Here is a 13824-nt window from a genome sequence, read left to right as displayed (position 1 = left end):
GGCTGTGTGCTCAGGATCCAATAAAAATCTTTCAAACAGAGATTCACAAACGTCACAGTAGCAGCCTTTGCCTTGTAAGGGTAAATTCTGAGGGAATGGGATGGGGCACTAATAACTTCAAAACTCAAGTTTTCTTGAGGATTCATTATCCTTCTCCACAATTGTACTCTTTTGGCTTGGTATGTGGATCAAAAGATGGGCTGATTCTTTTAGAGCAAGCAGAAGTTGGCAGAATCAGGAGTCTATGAGAAAGGTAGGGGTTAGAGGGTGTGTTGTACAAAGTTTTTCTGCCATGTTGCGGGAAAAACATGTTTGGTAGAACTCTAAGTTCCATCTACTTACTAAAAGCACAAATGTTCCACAGTCTGAGCATCTGGAAACTCCCTTGCAGTAGCAAATTCTAAGCAGGCTGTTCATTTTCTAACATGATCCAATGAGTAGACAAGGCACTGAGACACTGAATGAATTGGCTGAAAGCAAAATTCTTCCTGTTTCTTCATCACATCTTTGACCTTGCTCTCTTTTGCATTTAAAATTGAAAATACAATTGGATTTTTTTTTAAAAAAAGAAAGTTGTATTTTTACCTGGGCTAGTGGAAAAGAAATGTGCAACTAGCAGAAATATTACATTAAAATCTAGTGTGCAGACTGTTTAAATGATTGAGGGGCAATAAAGATGGGGTAGCAATCCTTTTTATTTTCTTTTTCTTTTTTGTAATAATTGTCTTTATGCCCAAAGAAATGTTCCATCTGAATTTTTGTAATATGGAAGGAAAAATTCTTAGAAAAAGTCTTTTTCCAGCCCAACTGGAAACTTCCCTTCACCTTTATTTAGCTCATAAACACTGGCCTCTTTAATGACACCTCTTTAATGTCACCTTGAGAAACAAGGTGGTTTGTTCATTAATCCCTGGAGCAGCAGGAGTGCCTTGTCCCCTCCAGCCTCCCTCCTCACCAGTGGGATGTTTGAGCTCAGAATCATGCCTGGTTAGACTTCCTGTGTTTCATTCTCATTCCTATTTGGTGATGATTTTTTTTTACCTGGCTCATAATTGGCAGAAAATATTCAAAGCTGCATCGTCTAAAGTCAGTAGGATTCTAGAGCAGTTGTTACAAGGTCAAACAGTTTGTGACATCTCAATTCCTACCAGGCTAAAACATGATCTAATTTAAATTAAATACAGTACTTAGAGAATTGGTGATGCTTAAATGCCCACCAGCCTCTAGCACTAGGCCTTGACACAAAAAGCACTCAAATAGTGGTTATTAAATAAAACCAACTCTTGGTATCCTAGTCCATTTTGTGTCACTATAGCAAAACACCTGAAACTGTATCATCTGTAAACAATAGAAGTTTATTTGGCTCATGGTTCTGGAGGCTGGGAAATTTGAGAGCAAGGCACTAGCATCTGGCAAGGGCCTTTGTGCTGCATCATCTCTGGGCAGAAAACAAAAGGGCAAGAGAAGGCAAGAGCAAATGAGCAAGAAGGCAAGAGGGGGCCAAACTCACTTTTATAACAAGCCCACTCTTGATAACTAACCTATTCCTACATAACAGCATTGATACTTTCAAAAGGGCAGAGCAGTCACGACCTATGAGGGTACTTCAAAAAATTCGTGGAGAGATAGAATTAAAACATAATGCAAATATTTCCATGAGCTTTTTGGTTTTTTGTTGTTGTTGTTGTTTTTGCGTTTTGTGACTGGTAAGGGGATCGTAACCCTTGGCTTGGTGTCACCCACACTGCACTCAGCCAGTGAGCGCACTGGCCTTCCCTATACAGGATCCGAACCTGCGGCCTCACAGCGCCACACTCTCCCAAGTGAGCCACGGGTTCAGCCCTTTCCATGAGCTTTTTGAAGGACTCTTGTATTAGGACCCACCTCCCAACACTGTTGCATTGGGGATTAAGTTTCCAGCACATGAACTTTGGAGGACACATTCAAACCACGGCATTGGCCAGAGGATGATGGTCCATGAAGAGAAGCAAAGCCAACAGTAGAAAAAACACTGGTACTCTTCAAAAGCATGAATTTACTCCTTTATTCTGTTTCTTACTAAGTCTCTCTCAATTGTCTCATTCAATAATTTATTCAATGAATGTTTTTTGAGCACCTGCTATACATCAAGCACACTGTACATTCTGAGGATAGGAAGATGACCCTCAATTAACATGTGTCTACTCTGTGAAAATGACATGGTCCTCAGAACCATAACTGCAGCCAGATCACCTGTCATGGACACCAATCTATGAGGTTCATTTGTCAGATGTGCTATAAACTGTTTTGCTCTCAATTTTCCTCTGTGCTGCACTGACAGTGTAAACGTCACTTGGTTTGGCCAAATTGAAAAACAGCATAAAAGAGGGTGGGGGCATTTTTCATGAATTTACTATTATTTTGGGATATGAGTTTATTTGATGTTCTAGCTGATGACTCTTGAACCAAAAGCCTTCACTTGAGATATGCCATTACTGTCCTAGATCAGCCAGTCACAGAGAGCAGTTGATCAGTGGAGTAAACGTGACAAAAACCAGGCACTTGCTGATGGCCTGTAAACATCGTTTAACCACAGTTTGAAGTATGAAGAACATGAGGAGAGTTATAAGGCCAGGTATCTCGCCAATTAGAAGAGCACGTCATACCTACTGACGCATCTAAGGACATGTAACATGCATATTTATTCTGAGCACTTACTTTGTGCCATTCACTGTGCTTAGTGTTTTATTCAAATTATCTTTGACAATCTTCACAATAACTCTTATTGTCTTTCCCATTTGACAGCTGACGAAACTAAAGTCTTCTCAACAGGTTAAACATCTGCCCATGCTCACAGAGTTAAGAAAAGGTAGATCCAGGAGTCAAACCCAAATAGTCTGAGTTCAGAGCTCTAGCTCTGAACCACACAGCTTTGACAGCTCTGCCACACACATCATTTCATTTGAGTGATACCACCAACCCATGGCAGCCAGAGACCTCTATTCCCAATTTGACAGGTGGGGAACTACAGCTCAGATCTTGGAGCTGTAATGGGCAACATGCTACAAGAGATCAGAGCACAGATACATAACCTCCAGTTGGCAGAGACACAAAGAATCTGGAAGGACCACAGCTCTTACCTTGGAGTGTTCTAAGATACTACACAACAGCTGAGCTCTGCCCACACTCTCTCAGCTCTGCTGAGTACTTTGACTCATGGTAAGAGTTTCTAGAGAAATGAAATCCCAATTGCTGAGCCTAAACATGCCCTGGACTCTCCCAGAAACCAGATTCAATGGAAAGGAGCAAATATTCATATAAATTGTAAATGCATTCGGCCCTTGGCCCAATAATAATCCCACCTCTAGAATTGTGTCCTACTAATATTTTTGCACTCATGAAAAGATTATTCTCTGCTGCACTGTCTATAACAATAAAAGAGTGGAAACAAAAGGGAACTGGTTTAATTATGGTAGTCATTTAATAAAATACTACATAGCTGTGAAAAAGAGTGAAGAAGCTCTTTATATACTGATAGCAAATGGCATCTAAGATATATTGCTTAGCAAAGAATGTAAAATGCAGAAAAGTGTTTTAATATGCTATCTTTTGTGCAAGAAAGGGATGAATATGTATACATATATATGCATATATTTACATAAACTCTAGATGGATACATGAAAAGGTAACAAAATGGTGACTCCTTCATGTGTTAGGGGAATAAATACAGGAAATGAGGGCATGGGTGGAAGTGAGTCCTACATATCTTTTAATAATGTTTTGATTTTCAAATCATATGTATAAATTACCTATTCAAAAAAGGATGACCACCTTGAGCCCCAACTAAAGATGATTTGAACCTTTTTGAAGAATCACCATCAAGTCTGGTCATGAGCAAGTGTGTGGCAAAATATACATATGCAGATTTGAGAAACATTCTCTGCCCTCCCACTCCATTGGCTCAGATTGGAGTATTCTATCTGTTATGGACTGGATGTTTGTGTCCTTCCCAAAGTTAATACATTGAAGCCCTAGCCCCCAATGTGACGGTATTTGGACATGAGACCTTTGGGAGGTGATTAGGGTTAGATGAGGTCAGAGGGTGGGGACCTCATGATGGGATTAGTGCCCTTGTAAGAAGAGGTACCAGTGATATCTCTCTCTCTCTCTTTCTCTCTCCACATGCACACAAAGAAGAGGTCGTGTGAGCACACAGCAAAATGATGTCCACCTACAAGCCAAGAGAGGAAGCCTGAGAACAAAACCTACCTTGCCAGCACCTTGATCTTAGACTTTCCAGCTTCTAAAGATATGAGAAATAAATTTCTGTTATTTAAGCCACCACTGTATGGTACTTTGTTACAACAGCCCAACCAGACTAATAAAACATCTGCTTCATTCAGTATGGACCAAGCTTCTGTGATAAACACATGTAATGGTCTGACATGGTAAGATTTTATTTCTTGTTCATGTATCTGGAAGCATGTTCAAGTCTGCAGGTGACTTCCCTCCACATGGTCATTCAGAGAACAGGATCTTTCCATCTGGCACTCCCTCTCCCCCAGTTCTGTAAGGTCTAGATGTCATCTGTATCCAATTGGCAGAAGAGGAATAAGTGCAGAGAGGGCACACATGCTCACATGCCCCCTAAAAGCCTTGGCCCAGAAGTGGTCCACATCACTTCCTCTCATATCACATGACCACACCAAGTACAAGGAGCAGGGGCTGGAAAATGCAGCCTCTGGCTGGGCAATCTCTTTCTGTCTCAACATTACTGTGGAAGGGAGGAACAGACAGTTACCCATCTCTGCCACCATCTCTTTCTCCATTACTAAAGAAATTCTGGAAGGGTCACTGGTGCCAATTGCCCAGAAAAACTTTCCAAGGAACCTCTGTGTAGTCTCTGATGATATAAAGGAGACTTTGATGTGCTTTGGCCCCAAAGGAGTTTATCTCCAATTGTAAGGATGAAGGCAGAGTCCAGAGAGCCACAGGAGTTAGCTGGAGATCTCTCTTACCCTGAGCCTCCGTGTGACCCAGTGCTATGGTTTAATGTCCCCTTCAAAACTCATCTTGAAGTTTAATTGCCATTGTGCCAGTATTAAGAGGTGGAACCTTTAAAAGGTGATTAGGTCACAGGGCTCTTCCCTCATGAATGGACTAATGCTGTTAGCACTAGGGTGGGTTACTTATTGCAGGAGATCGGCTCTCTTTTTCTCTCTCTGTCTCGTGTGTGTGCCTCTTTGCCACGTGATGCCTTCTGCCATGTTATGACATAGCCAGAAGGCCCTTGCAAGGTGCTAGTTTCATGCTCTTTGACTTCCCAGCCTCCAGAACTATAAGTGAAATAAATCTCTTTTCTTCGTAAACTACCCAGTCTATGGTATTCTGTTTAGCAGCAGAAAACTAAGAAGCCCAGTATAGAAATCAGAATCACTACTGTTTCCTATCACCCATCTCTGATTCTCTCATCAGTGTTTCCATGTTCTACTCAGACTTTCTCTGTTTAGTTTATTGTCTGTTTAATGCCAAGAGGGCCCTTCAATGACCAACTGTATGTTCTCTTCTTGACCCTCCTGACTCCAATTCCAGAATTCATTTCCACAAGAATGTCTTCTTTATTCCCAGGAGACAAATGCAGATCATTCTCCCAACCCTGTCTGCCCAGTGCCTTCACATTCACAGCCGTGCTGGAAGGAAGAAAGAAATATACCAACAGGTATCTGAGGGGCAACAATTAGGGAAGAACCTAAAGCAACACAGATATTATCTAGTCCATGAAAATCAGCAGGTGGAAGCAGCAGATGCAAATTTTGAAGATTGCTACGTTAAACTAGAGCAAACAAAAGCAGCATTCATCCAGACAGTGTAATTCTAGGAGTTACTTTTTCATTACCAAGGGCCCACTTAATTATTTATAAACATCATATGGGCTCATGTTTGCAAAGATTTTTTCCTCCCAGAGAAATTACATGTATTAGATAGCAATATCTTCATTTCCCCCGTGCCTTATTAAGCAAAGACATGCAACTACCAAGCAGGGTTTCTGATCGCTCATTTGTTCATTCAACAAACATTTACTGAACCCTTACTGTGTGCCAGGCACTGGGGATACAGTGGAGAACATGGCAGACAAAGTCGCTGCCCTCCCATTCTTACTACAGAGACAATGATCATAAACATAGAAGCACACATTTGAAAGGAGAATAAAGGAGGCCATCAGAGAGTATGAGGTGAGATTTGCATGAGGTAGGACTTCAGAGAAGGCATCTCTGCCTAAGGGACACCTAAACTGGGACTGGATCCTCCAGGGGTGCGACCACCCTAAATTCAGTAATTTCCTCTAAAAGAAATGAAAAGGAAGCTGATAATGCCTACATGTCTGCTTTGTGCCAGGCAAAGGGATGGGACATTTCTCTGCACTATCTCAGCTTCTCCCTCCCCAACGCTTCCAGGTAGGTGAGCTTCTCCAGTTTTTACAGAGTAGGAACCAAGGCTCCAAAAGTTTCAATAGCCTGACAGCATCTCCTGGTTAGTAAGAGGCAGATCAGAGAGTCAAACCTGGATCCGAAGTCCTAAAGAGCTAGTGACAGAAGACAAGGATACTTGAGGGGACCCTGCTTCAGCTCTGGAAGGAAAGCCTCAAAAAGGCACTGGCACCTGCTGTGAAAAAAGGATGGATGCAGCCAGGTAATGTGTAGATGCTTACACCCCCACAGAGGGGCATGTCAGGAAACAACCACGTGTGCTTCGCAGGCTGTGGGAACAGCCATGAGAGCAGCCCAGCTGAGGAGAAGGAGTTGTCCTTTTGTACAGATTTCTATAAGGGAAATCTGTGATTTGACAGAATTTGACCTCTCATGCTGAGCTCTTTGCAGGTCCCATCATCATTCCTGGCAGGACTCTCAACCTTCCATAAAAAGGAAAGTGTGACCTATTTTAAAATTCCTCCAGGGAAAGAGTCAGCATGTTGCCTTGGCAACCGATGCAGCCTCTTTTAGGAGTCCTTCTTGGTTCTTCCTTCCGTCTAACCTACTTCCGCCCTGAGATAATTCAAAGCTCATGTGCTGGACTCCCAGGGATGGAGAAGCAGACAGAGATGACTCCCCTCCCACTGGTCTCCTGCTCCATGAGCACTTTCAGGGATGGAGAAAGGGTAGGAGAAGAGAAGAGGGTAAATAGGATAAATAGGAGGGGACAGGGGGATGATAAAAGGAGCCTCTGCACCAAAAATGGAGGCATGGGCAGTCTTGTTGTAAATTTGTACTGGTCCAATGGTTGTACCTTCATTGGCACCACCCCTCCACCTTCCTCTCTACTGGCCACTCTAACTCCCTGAGCCAACAGCTTCTGGAAGCCTGCCTCTACCCTCCATAAACTCCTACCATCCTGACCACGTAGATCTCCTATCAGGGCTTGTATTGTGGTCTTGTCTTTAGCTTTACTACACGTGTCCTGTCACCCTTTCTCCACCCAAAAGCGCTTGGCGTTAAGAGCCCATGACTGATGTTTCTTCAGCCATCATGTCCATGCACTGTAATACACATTTCTGCTGCCCTCAAAGGAGCTCCAAGACTTCCTTCCCCTTCTCCGTGTTGTTGAGCTCATAACTACCCCCCTCACCGCCTCTCCTTATGGGGGGAAATATTTGCACTAATAGGTATCAAGATCTTAATGGGACCAGCATAAGGCAGAGTCCTTCCACCTGGCCCTATCTAAAAGGTGGGCAGCAGATCTCTGGTGAAAGTGAGGGATTGGCACAATTGCTTTCCAGGACCATTTGGCTGCAAATAACAAAAGCACAAGTCAAGCTGGCAAAGTAAAATAAAGGGGGAGAGAGAAAATTTATGGGCTTATTTAACTGAAAAACTTGGCTCCAGTGGCTCCAAAAATGTGGTCTTCATCTCTTAACTTTGTTCTATTTGGGCTTCATTCTCAGCAGGCCTTTCCTGCATGGTGGCAGAGATGACTGCCAGCAGAACTGGGTGTCTACTCTACCAATGTTGCGACCACAGCAGGAAGAAAACGCCACCTTTCCCAGAGTCCCAACCAAGTCCCAGGACTGACGCTCCTAGAACCAGCGTGGGCCACAGGTCCAGCCCTGAACCATTCCCCTGGCCAGGCCTGTCCTATGTGTCTGCTCTCTGTAGTCATCCCCACAAACCTGACACCTGGAAACGGGAGAGGTGGAACTCCAGTGTAAAATCAGAAGAAGGCAACATGGAGGCCGGCGAACAAGCACAACAGATTTTCACTGCCATGCTGCCTCCTCTCTTCTCTTCCTTTTTCTTGTTTGGAAGAGTAAGACATGGAGTTGGAAGTGTCACCCCCTTGAGAAACATCTTCAGTTCTGAAGGATTGAGCAGGGCCAGAGTGAAACCCGCATTGAAAAAAAAAATGTAAGTCACCTAAAATTGGCACTGACCCTAAATTTACAAAGAGAGGAATGAATGAGGGTCTTATTCATTCATTTTCTCATTGAAATCCCCAGCTCTGTTCCACCTGGAGGCCTTTCTCACTAGCTGTTTATTGCCAGCCGGACTTTGCAGACATCAGAACGTTTTGCTTAATTATATGCCTGTATTTAAAAAGAAATAAATAGTGGTGCTTATCACTCTGCCTGCACATGGGGACCTGGATGAGCCGGCTGGCGCAAAGCAGTTTCTAAGCAACTTGAGGAGGCTGTTGCCTAATGCAGCAGCCATGAGATTTGGAGGGAAAATAAAATAAAACCTATGGAAACTCAACGTGGAACCAATTTTGATTGGTTCATAAAGGCTGCACAGGGTCCTTTGGGAGGTTAATTCCATCTCAGACTGATGGAAAGGGGCTTGTTTCTGAAAGCTGGGGTCTCTCTGGTGTGGGACACTTGATAAGTGGGCTTCTGGAGGATTCCAATAAGCATTTTGTCCCAGGGAGACCTGGTGCTGATAACATGTGATAACAGAAATGCTGTGCTGACGTTCAGAACCCGGAGAGGCTCCAAGGAGCACCATTGTAAGCAACTCCAGGGAAGATGGTGAGGAGAGGAGGGGCAGGGCGAGGTCTCCTGTGTCCACACTGCCCTCAGCCCAGTGTGGCCTTACTGTCCCAGAAAGGGGACAGTCATTTGGGGCTAGGAGTAAAGATTTGCATCCATGGGGCTGCCCTTACAGTTTGCAAAGAGAGGGGATCATTGCAAGCAAACTGGTGTAGTGAAAAAGTGAGACCTGCATTTGCATCCTGGCTGCAACACCCACCACCTGTGGGACATTGGGAGAGTCATTTAACCTCTCTTTGCCTATGTGTTCTTGTTTTTTTTAAGTGGGAATAATAACAGGAACATAATGAGGATAATATGAGGTAATCACTATAATGCTCCCTGCTCCTAGCATGTGCTTAGCAGATACCTATTTTTTCCCTCTCCCTCAAAATACTTTCCCTTACATGCTCCTGATGCTTTTTCTGATGCTTTTCTTTCCATCACTTAATTTCAGGTGTCCATTCGACAGGCAGCCCTTAAGGCCTAATGGCTGCCAGGCACCTGGGGCTGTAGGTACAGAAGCTCCCTGGGCCCAGCCCTGGTCCTAGGGATGCTCACCACAGCCAGAGCATTGGGGGAGAACAGGCAAGATGGGTGGGCAATGACAGGGGGATGAGGCCAGTGTAGCAGGGAGCATTGTGGGGTGATTGGGAAGCACAGGTATCTCAGGTTTGAAACCAGCAGGGCAATCACTCTTAAATATATGAAAATATTCGCAACACACTTACAGTAGAGAACTTATCAACTCATCAAAGATCTAAACATTAATCATCACACTACGTTGGGGAGGATGCAGAAAAACCAGGCACTTTCACATATTGCTGACAGAAGTGCAAGTTGTAAAATTTTTGTGAAGGAAATTTGGAAACCTTCAACAATGCAAATGCATAATGCCATTTGATTCCAATTCTAGTAATTTTTCTTTAAGGTAAACTCCCACTTGTGAGCAATGACATAGGTGTAAGGATAGGGTCATGCTGCATTGTTTGTCTTAGCAAAAGATTGGAAACAAGCCAAATGGCAATCAATTTGGAGATGGCTAAATTAATTATAATATATCCATACAATGTAATAGTATGCAACTGAAAAGCTGCTTATGGAAAAAGTACTTATGTAATAAGTAAGGAAGCTACTTATGTAATATAAGGAAAGACCTCCAAAATTAAGTGTTAAATTTTTTTAAAGTGCACAACATGTAAAACATGCTACCATTTGTAATATATATTCACTTGTTTGCATATACACAAAATATTTCTGAAAGGATGCACAGGAAATAGTTAACGTTGCCTTCAAAGAAAATGTCTAGGTGACTAGGGGATACATATGAGAAGGGGATTTTTCATTCCAAATCCTTCTTTATCTTTTGAATTTTAAAAAATGTGAATTCATTGTTTAATTTTTAAATGTGTCTGAAATTTTTAAAATTGCCTATCTTAAAAATAAATTCTCTCAGAGCCTTAGGGCATTAATTTTGCCCTGTCTCTAACTAGGTTTTAGGGTAATAAATGCTAGCTGCTTTAACAAACAATTCTAAATCTCAGTAACTTAATATAATGTAAATAACTCATATCAGAGATGGATGCAGGTGGGATAGATACTCTCTTCTAAGCAGTCTGATCCCATCTTGTGGCTCTGCCATCCTGCCTTTGATGTCACCATGGTTTCACCCAGCTGACAGGTAAAGTAAAGAGAGAATTTGAGGAAACCATACTGAATACTTAACTACCCCAGCAAAGAAATGACCCTCATTATTTCTGCTCACATTACATCTGGCCAGAATTAGTAGTATGGCCTTATCTAGATATAAGAAGACTCAGAAATATGGTATTCTTGTATGCCCAAAAAGAAAATGAAATGGTTTGTGGATCACATAGCATCATCTCTGCCATTAAGGATGACACTGGGCCTTCATGATGACTGTATAAAGATTCTGGAAATTCTTTTGATCATTTCCTAAATTGACTCCTCATATCTGGTAACTTTTGCTGTATAACAAATTACCCAAAACTTGGTGACTTAAAACAACTTGGTGATTTGTTTAGCTGATGATTCTGTAAGTTGACAATCTGAGCTATGCTCAGGTGGATGGTTCTGTTGGTCTCGCCTCACTCATGACTCTGCAGTAGCTGCCAGGCCAGCTGGGAACTGGCTGATGTAGCATAGCCTCAGCTAAGATGGCTCATCTCTACTCAACATGATATCCATCCTCTAGCTTGCTAACCTGGGCCAGTCACATGGTAGCTAATCAGTGTTCCAAAGGGCAAAAGCAAAAGCTTCACCTCCTCCTGAGGCCAATGCTCAGACAGGCACAATGTCTCTACCACTGCATTCTATTGGCCAACTTAAGTTATTTGGATTCATCAGAGACTCAAAGGAAATAGACTCCAAATCTTAATGAGAGGATGTGCAAAGTTACATTGTAAGGGAATGTCAATAAGGAAAAGGAAATAATCATGGCCATGTTTGCCATCTGCCATAGTTCTGTTCAAAGGCCTTTGGGGAAATAACGACTCATATCTATGCCTCGGTCTTCCTGGTAATAGCTGACCAAGGACAGCCTTCTGCTAGTAAAGGCCAGATGGGACTACCCCCACAATCCCTAATATCCAAACCCAGCATCTACACAGCTAACTTGCAGGTGCCAAAGTAAACCAAGAAACCCTCAGGGATGACAAAACAACAGATAAATTGTGGAGAAATTTGCTAATGTCCCTAGAAATCATTTAACCTACTGGTTTTTAAACTTGTATTACATGGAACATTGGGGGTTCCAAGAAGGCAATTCATGGGTTCACTGAGAGGAAAGTAGATATTGAATAGCAGTGCAGGGGAGCCCTAGGCCTCCCACACTACTTCAACCAGAACAGCCACAATTTTTTATAACAAAGAAGCTATTAGCCACCTTTTGCAAATATCCTGCTACTTCTTTTTTTTTTTTTTTTTTTTTTTAATTTTTTTTTTTTTTTATTTTTTTTTTAAATTTTATTTTGTCGATATACATTGTAGCTGATTATTGCTTCCCATCACCAAAACCTCCCTCCCTTCTCCCTCCCCCCCTCCCCCCCGACAATGTCCTTTCTGTTTGCTTGTTGTATCAACTTCAAATAATTGTGGTTGTTATATCTTCTTCCCCCCCCCCCCGGTTTGTGTGTGTGTGTGTATGTGTGTGTGTGAATTTATATATTAATTTTTAGCTCCCTCCAATAAGTGAGAACATGTGGTATTTCTCTTTCTGTGCCTGACTTGTTTCACTTAATATAATTCTCTCAAGGTCCATCCATGTTGTTGCAAATGGCAGTATTTCATTCGTTTTTATAGCTGAGTAGTATTCCATTGTGTAGATGTACCACATTTTCCGTATCCACTCATCTGATGATGGGCATTTGGGATGGTTCCAACTCTTGGCTATTGTAAAGAGTGCTGCGATGAACATTGGGGAACAGGTATACCTTCGACTTGATGATTTCCATTCCTCTGGGTATATTCCCAACAGTGGGATGGCTGGGTCGTATGGTAGATCTATTTGCAATTGTTTAAGGAACCTCCATACCATTTTCCATAGAGGCTGCACCATTTTGCAGTCCCACCAACAATGTATGAGAGTTCCTTTTTCTCCGCAGCCTCGCCAGCATTTATCGTTCACAGTCTTTTGGATTTTAGCCATCCTAACTGGGGTTAGATGGTATCTCAATGTGGTTTTGATTTGCATTTCCCGGATGCTGAGTGATGTTGAGCATTTTTTCATATGTCTGTTGGCCATTTGGATATCTTCCTTAGAGAAGTGCCTACTTAGCTCTTTTGCCCATTTTTTAATAGGGTTGCTTGTTTTCTTCTTGTAAAGTTGTTTGAGTTCCTTATATATTCTGGATATTAATCCTTTGTCAGATGTATATTTTGCAAATATTTTCTCCCACTCTGTTGGTTGTCTTTTAACTCTTTTAATTGTTTCTTTTGCTGTGCAGAAGCTTTTTAGTTTGATATAATCCCATTTGTTTATTTTTCCTTTGGTTGCCCGTGCTTTTGGGGTCGTATTCATGAAGTCTGTGCCCAGTCCTATTTCCTGAAGTGTTTCCCCTATGTTTTCTTTAAGAAGTTTTATTGTCTCAGGGTGTATATTTAAATCCTTAATCCATTTTGAGTTGATTTTAGTATACGGTGAGAGGTATGGATCTAGTTTCATTCTCCTGCATATCGATATCCAGTTATCCCAGCACCACTTGCTGAAGAGGCAGTCCCTTCGCCACTGAATAGGCTTGGTGCCTTTGTCAAAGATCAGATGGCAGTAAGTGTGTGGGTTGATTTCTGGATTCTCTATTCTATTCCATTGGTCAGTGTGTCTGTTTTTATGCCAGTACCATACTGTTTTGGTTATTATAGCTTTGTAGTATAGCTTAAAGTCAGGTAGTGTTATGCCTCCAGCTTTATTTTTTTTGCTGAGCATTGCTTTGGCTATTCGTGGTCTTTTATTGTTCCATATAAATGTCTGAATAGTTTTTTCCATTTCTGAGAAAAATGTCTTTGGAATTTTGATGGGGATTGCATTGAATTTGTATATCACTTTGGGTAGTATGGACATTTTCACTATGTTGATTCTTCCAATCCAAGAGCATGGAATATCTTTCCATCTTCTTGTATCCTCTCTAATTTCTCTCAGCAGTGGTTTGTAGTTCTCATTATAGAGATTTTTCACATCCTTGGTTAACTCAATTCCTAAGTATTTTATTTTTTTGGTGGCTATTGTAAATGGGCAGGCTTTCTTGATTTCTCCTTCTGCATGTTCACTATTGGAGAAAAGAAATGCTACTGATTTTTGTGTGTTGATT

Source organism: Cynocephalus volans, chromosome 11 (genome assembly GCF_027409185.1).
Source record: "Cynocephalus volans isolate mCynVol1 chromosome 11, mCynVol1.pri, whole genome shotgun sequence".
In the NCBI taxonomy this organism is placed as follows: Eukaryota; Metazoa; Chordata; class Mammalia; order Dermoptera; family Cynocephalidae; genus Cynocephalus; species Cynocephalus volans.
Note: the sequence above shows the minus strand (reverse complement) of the source record.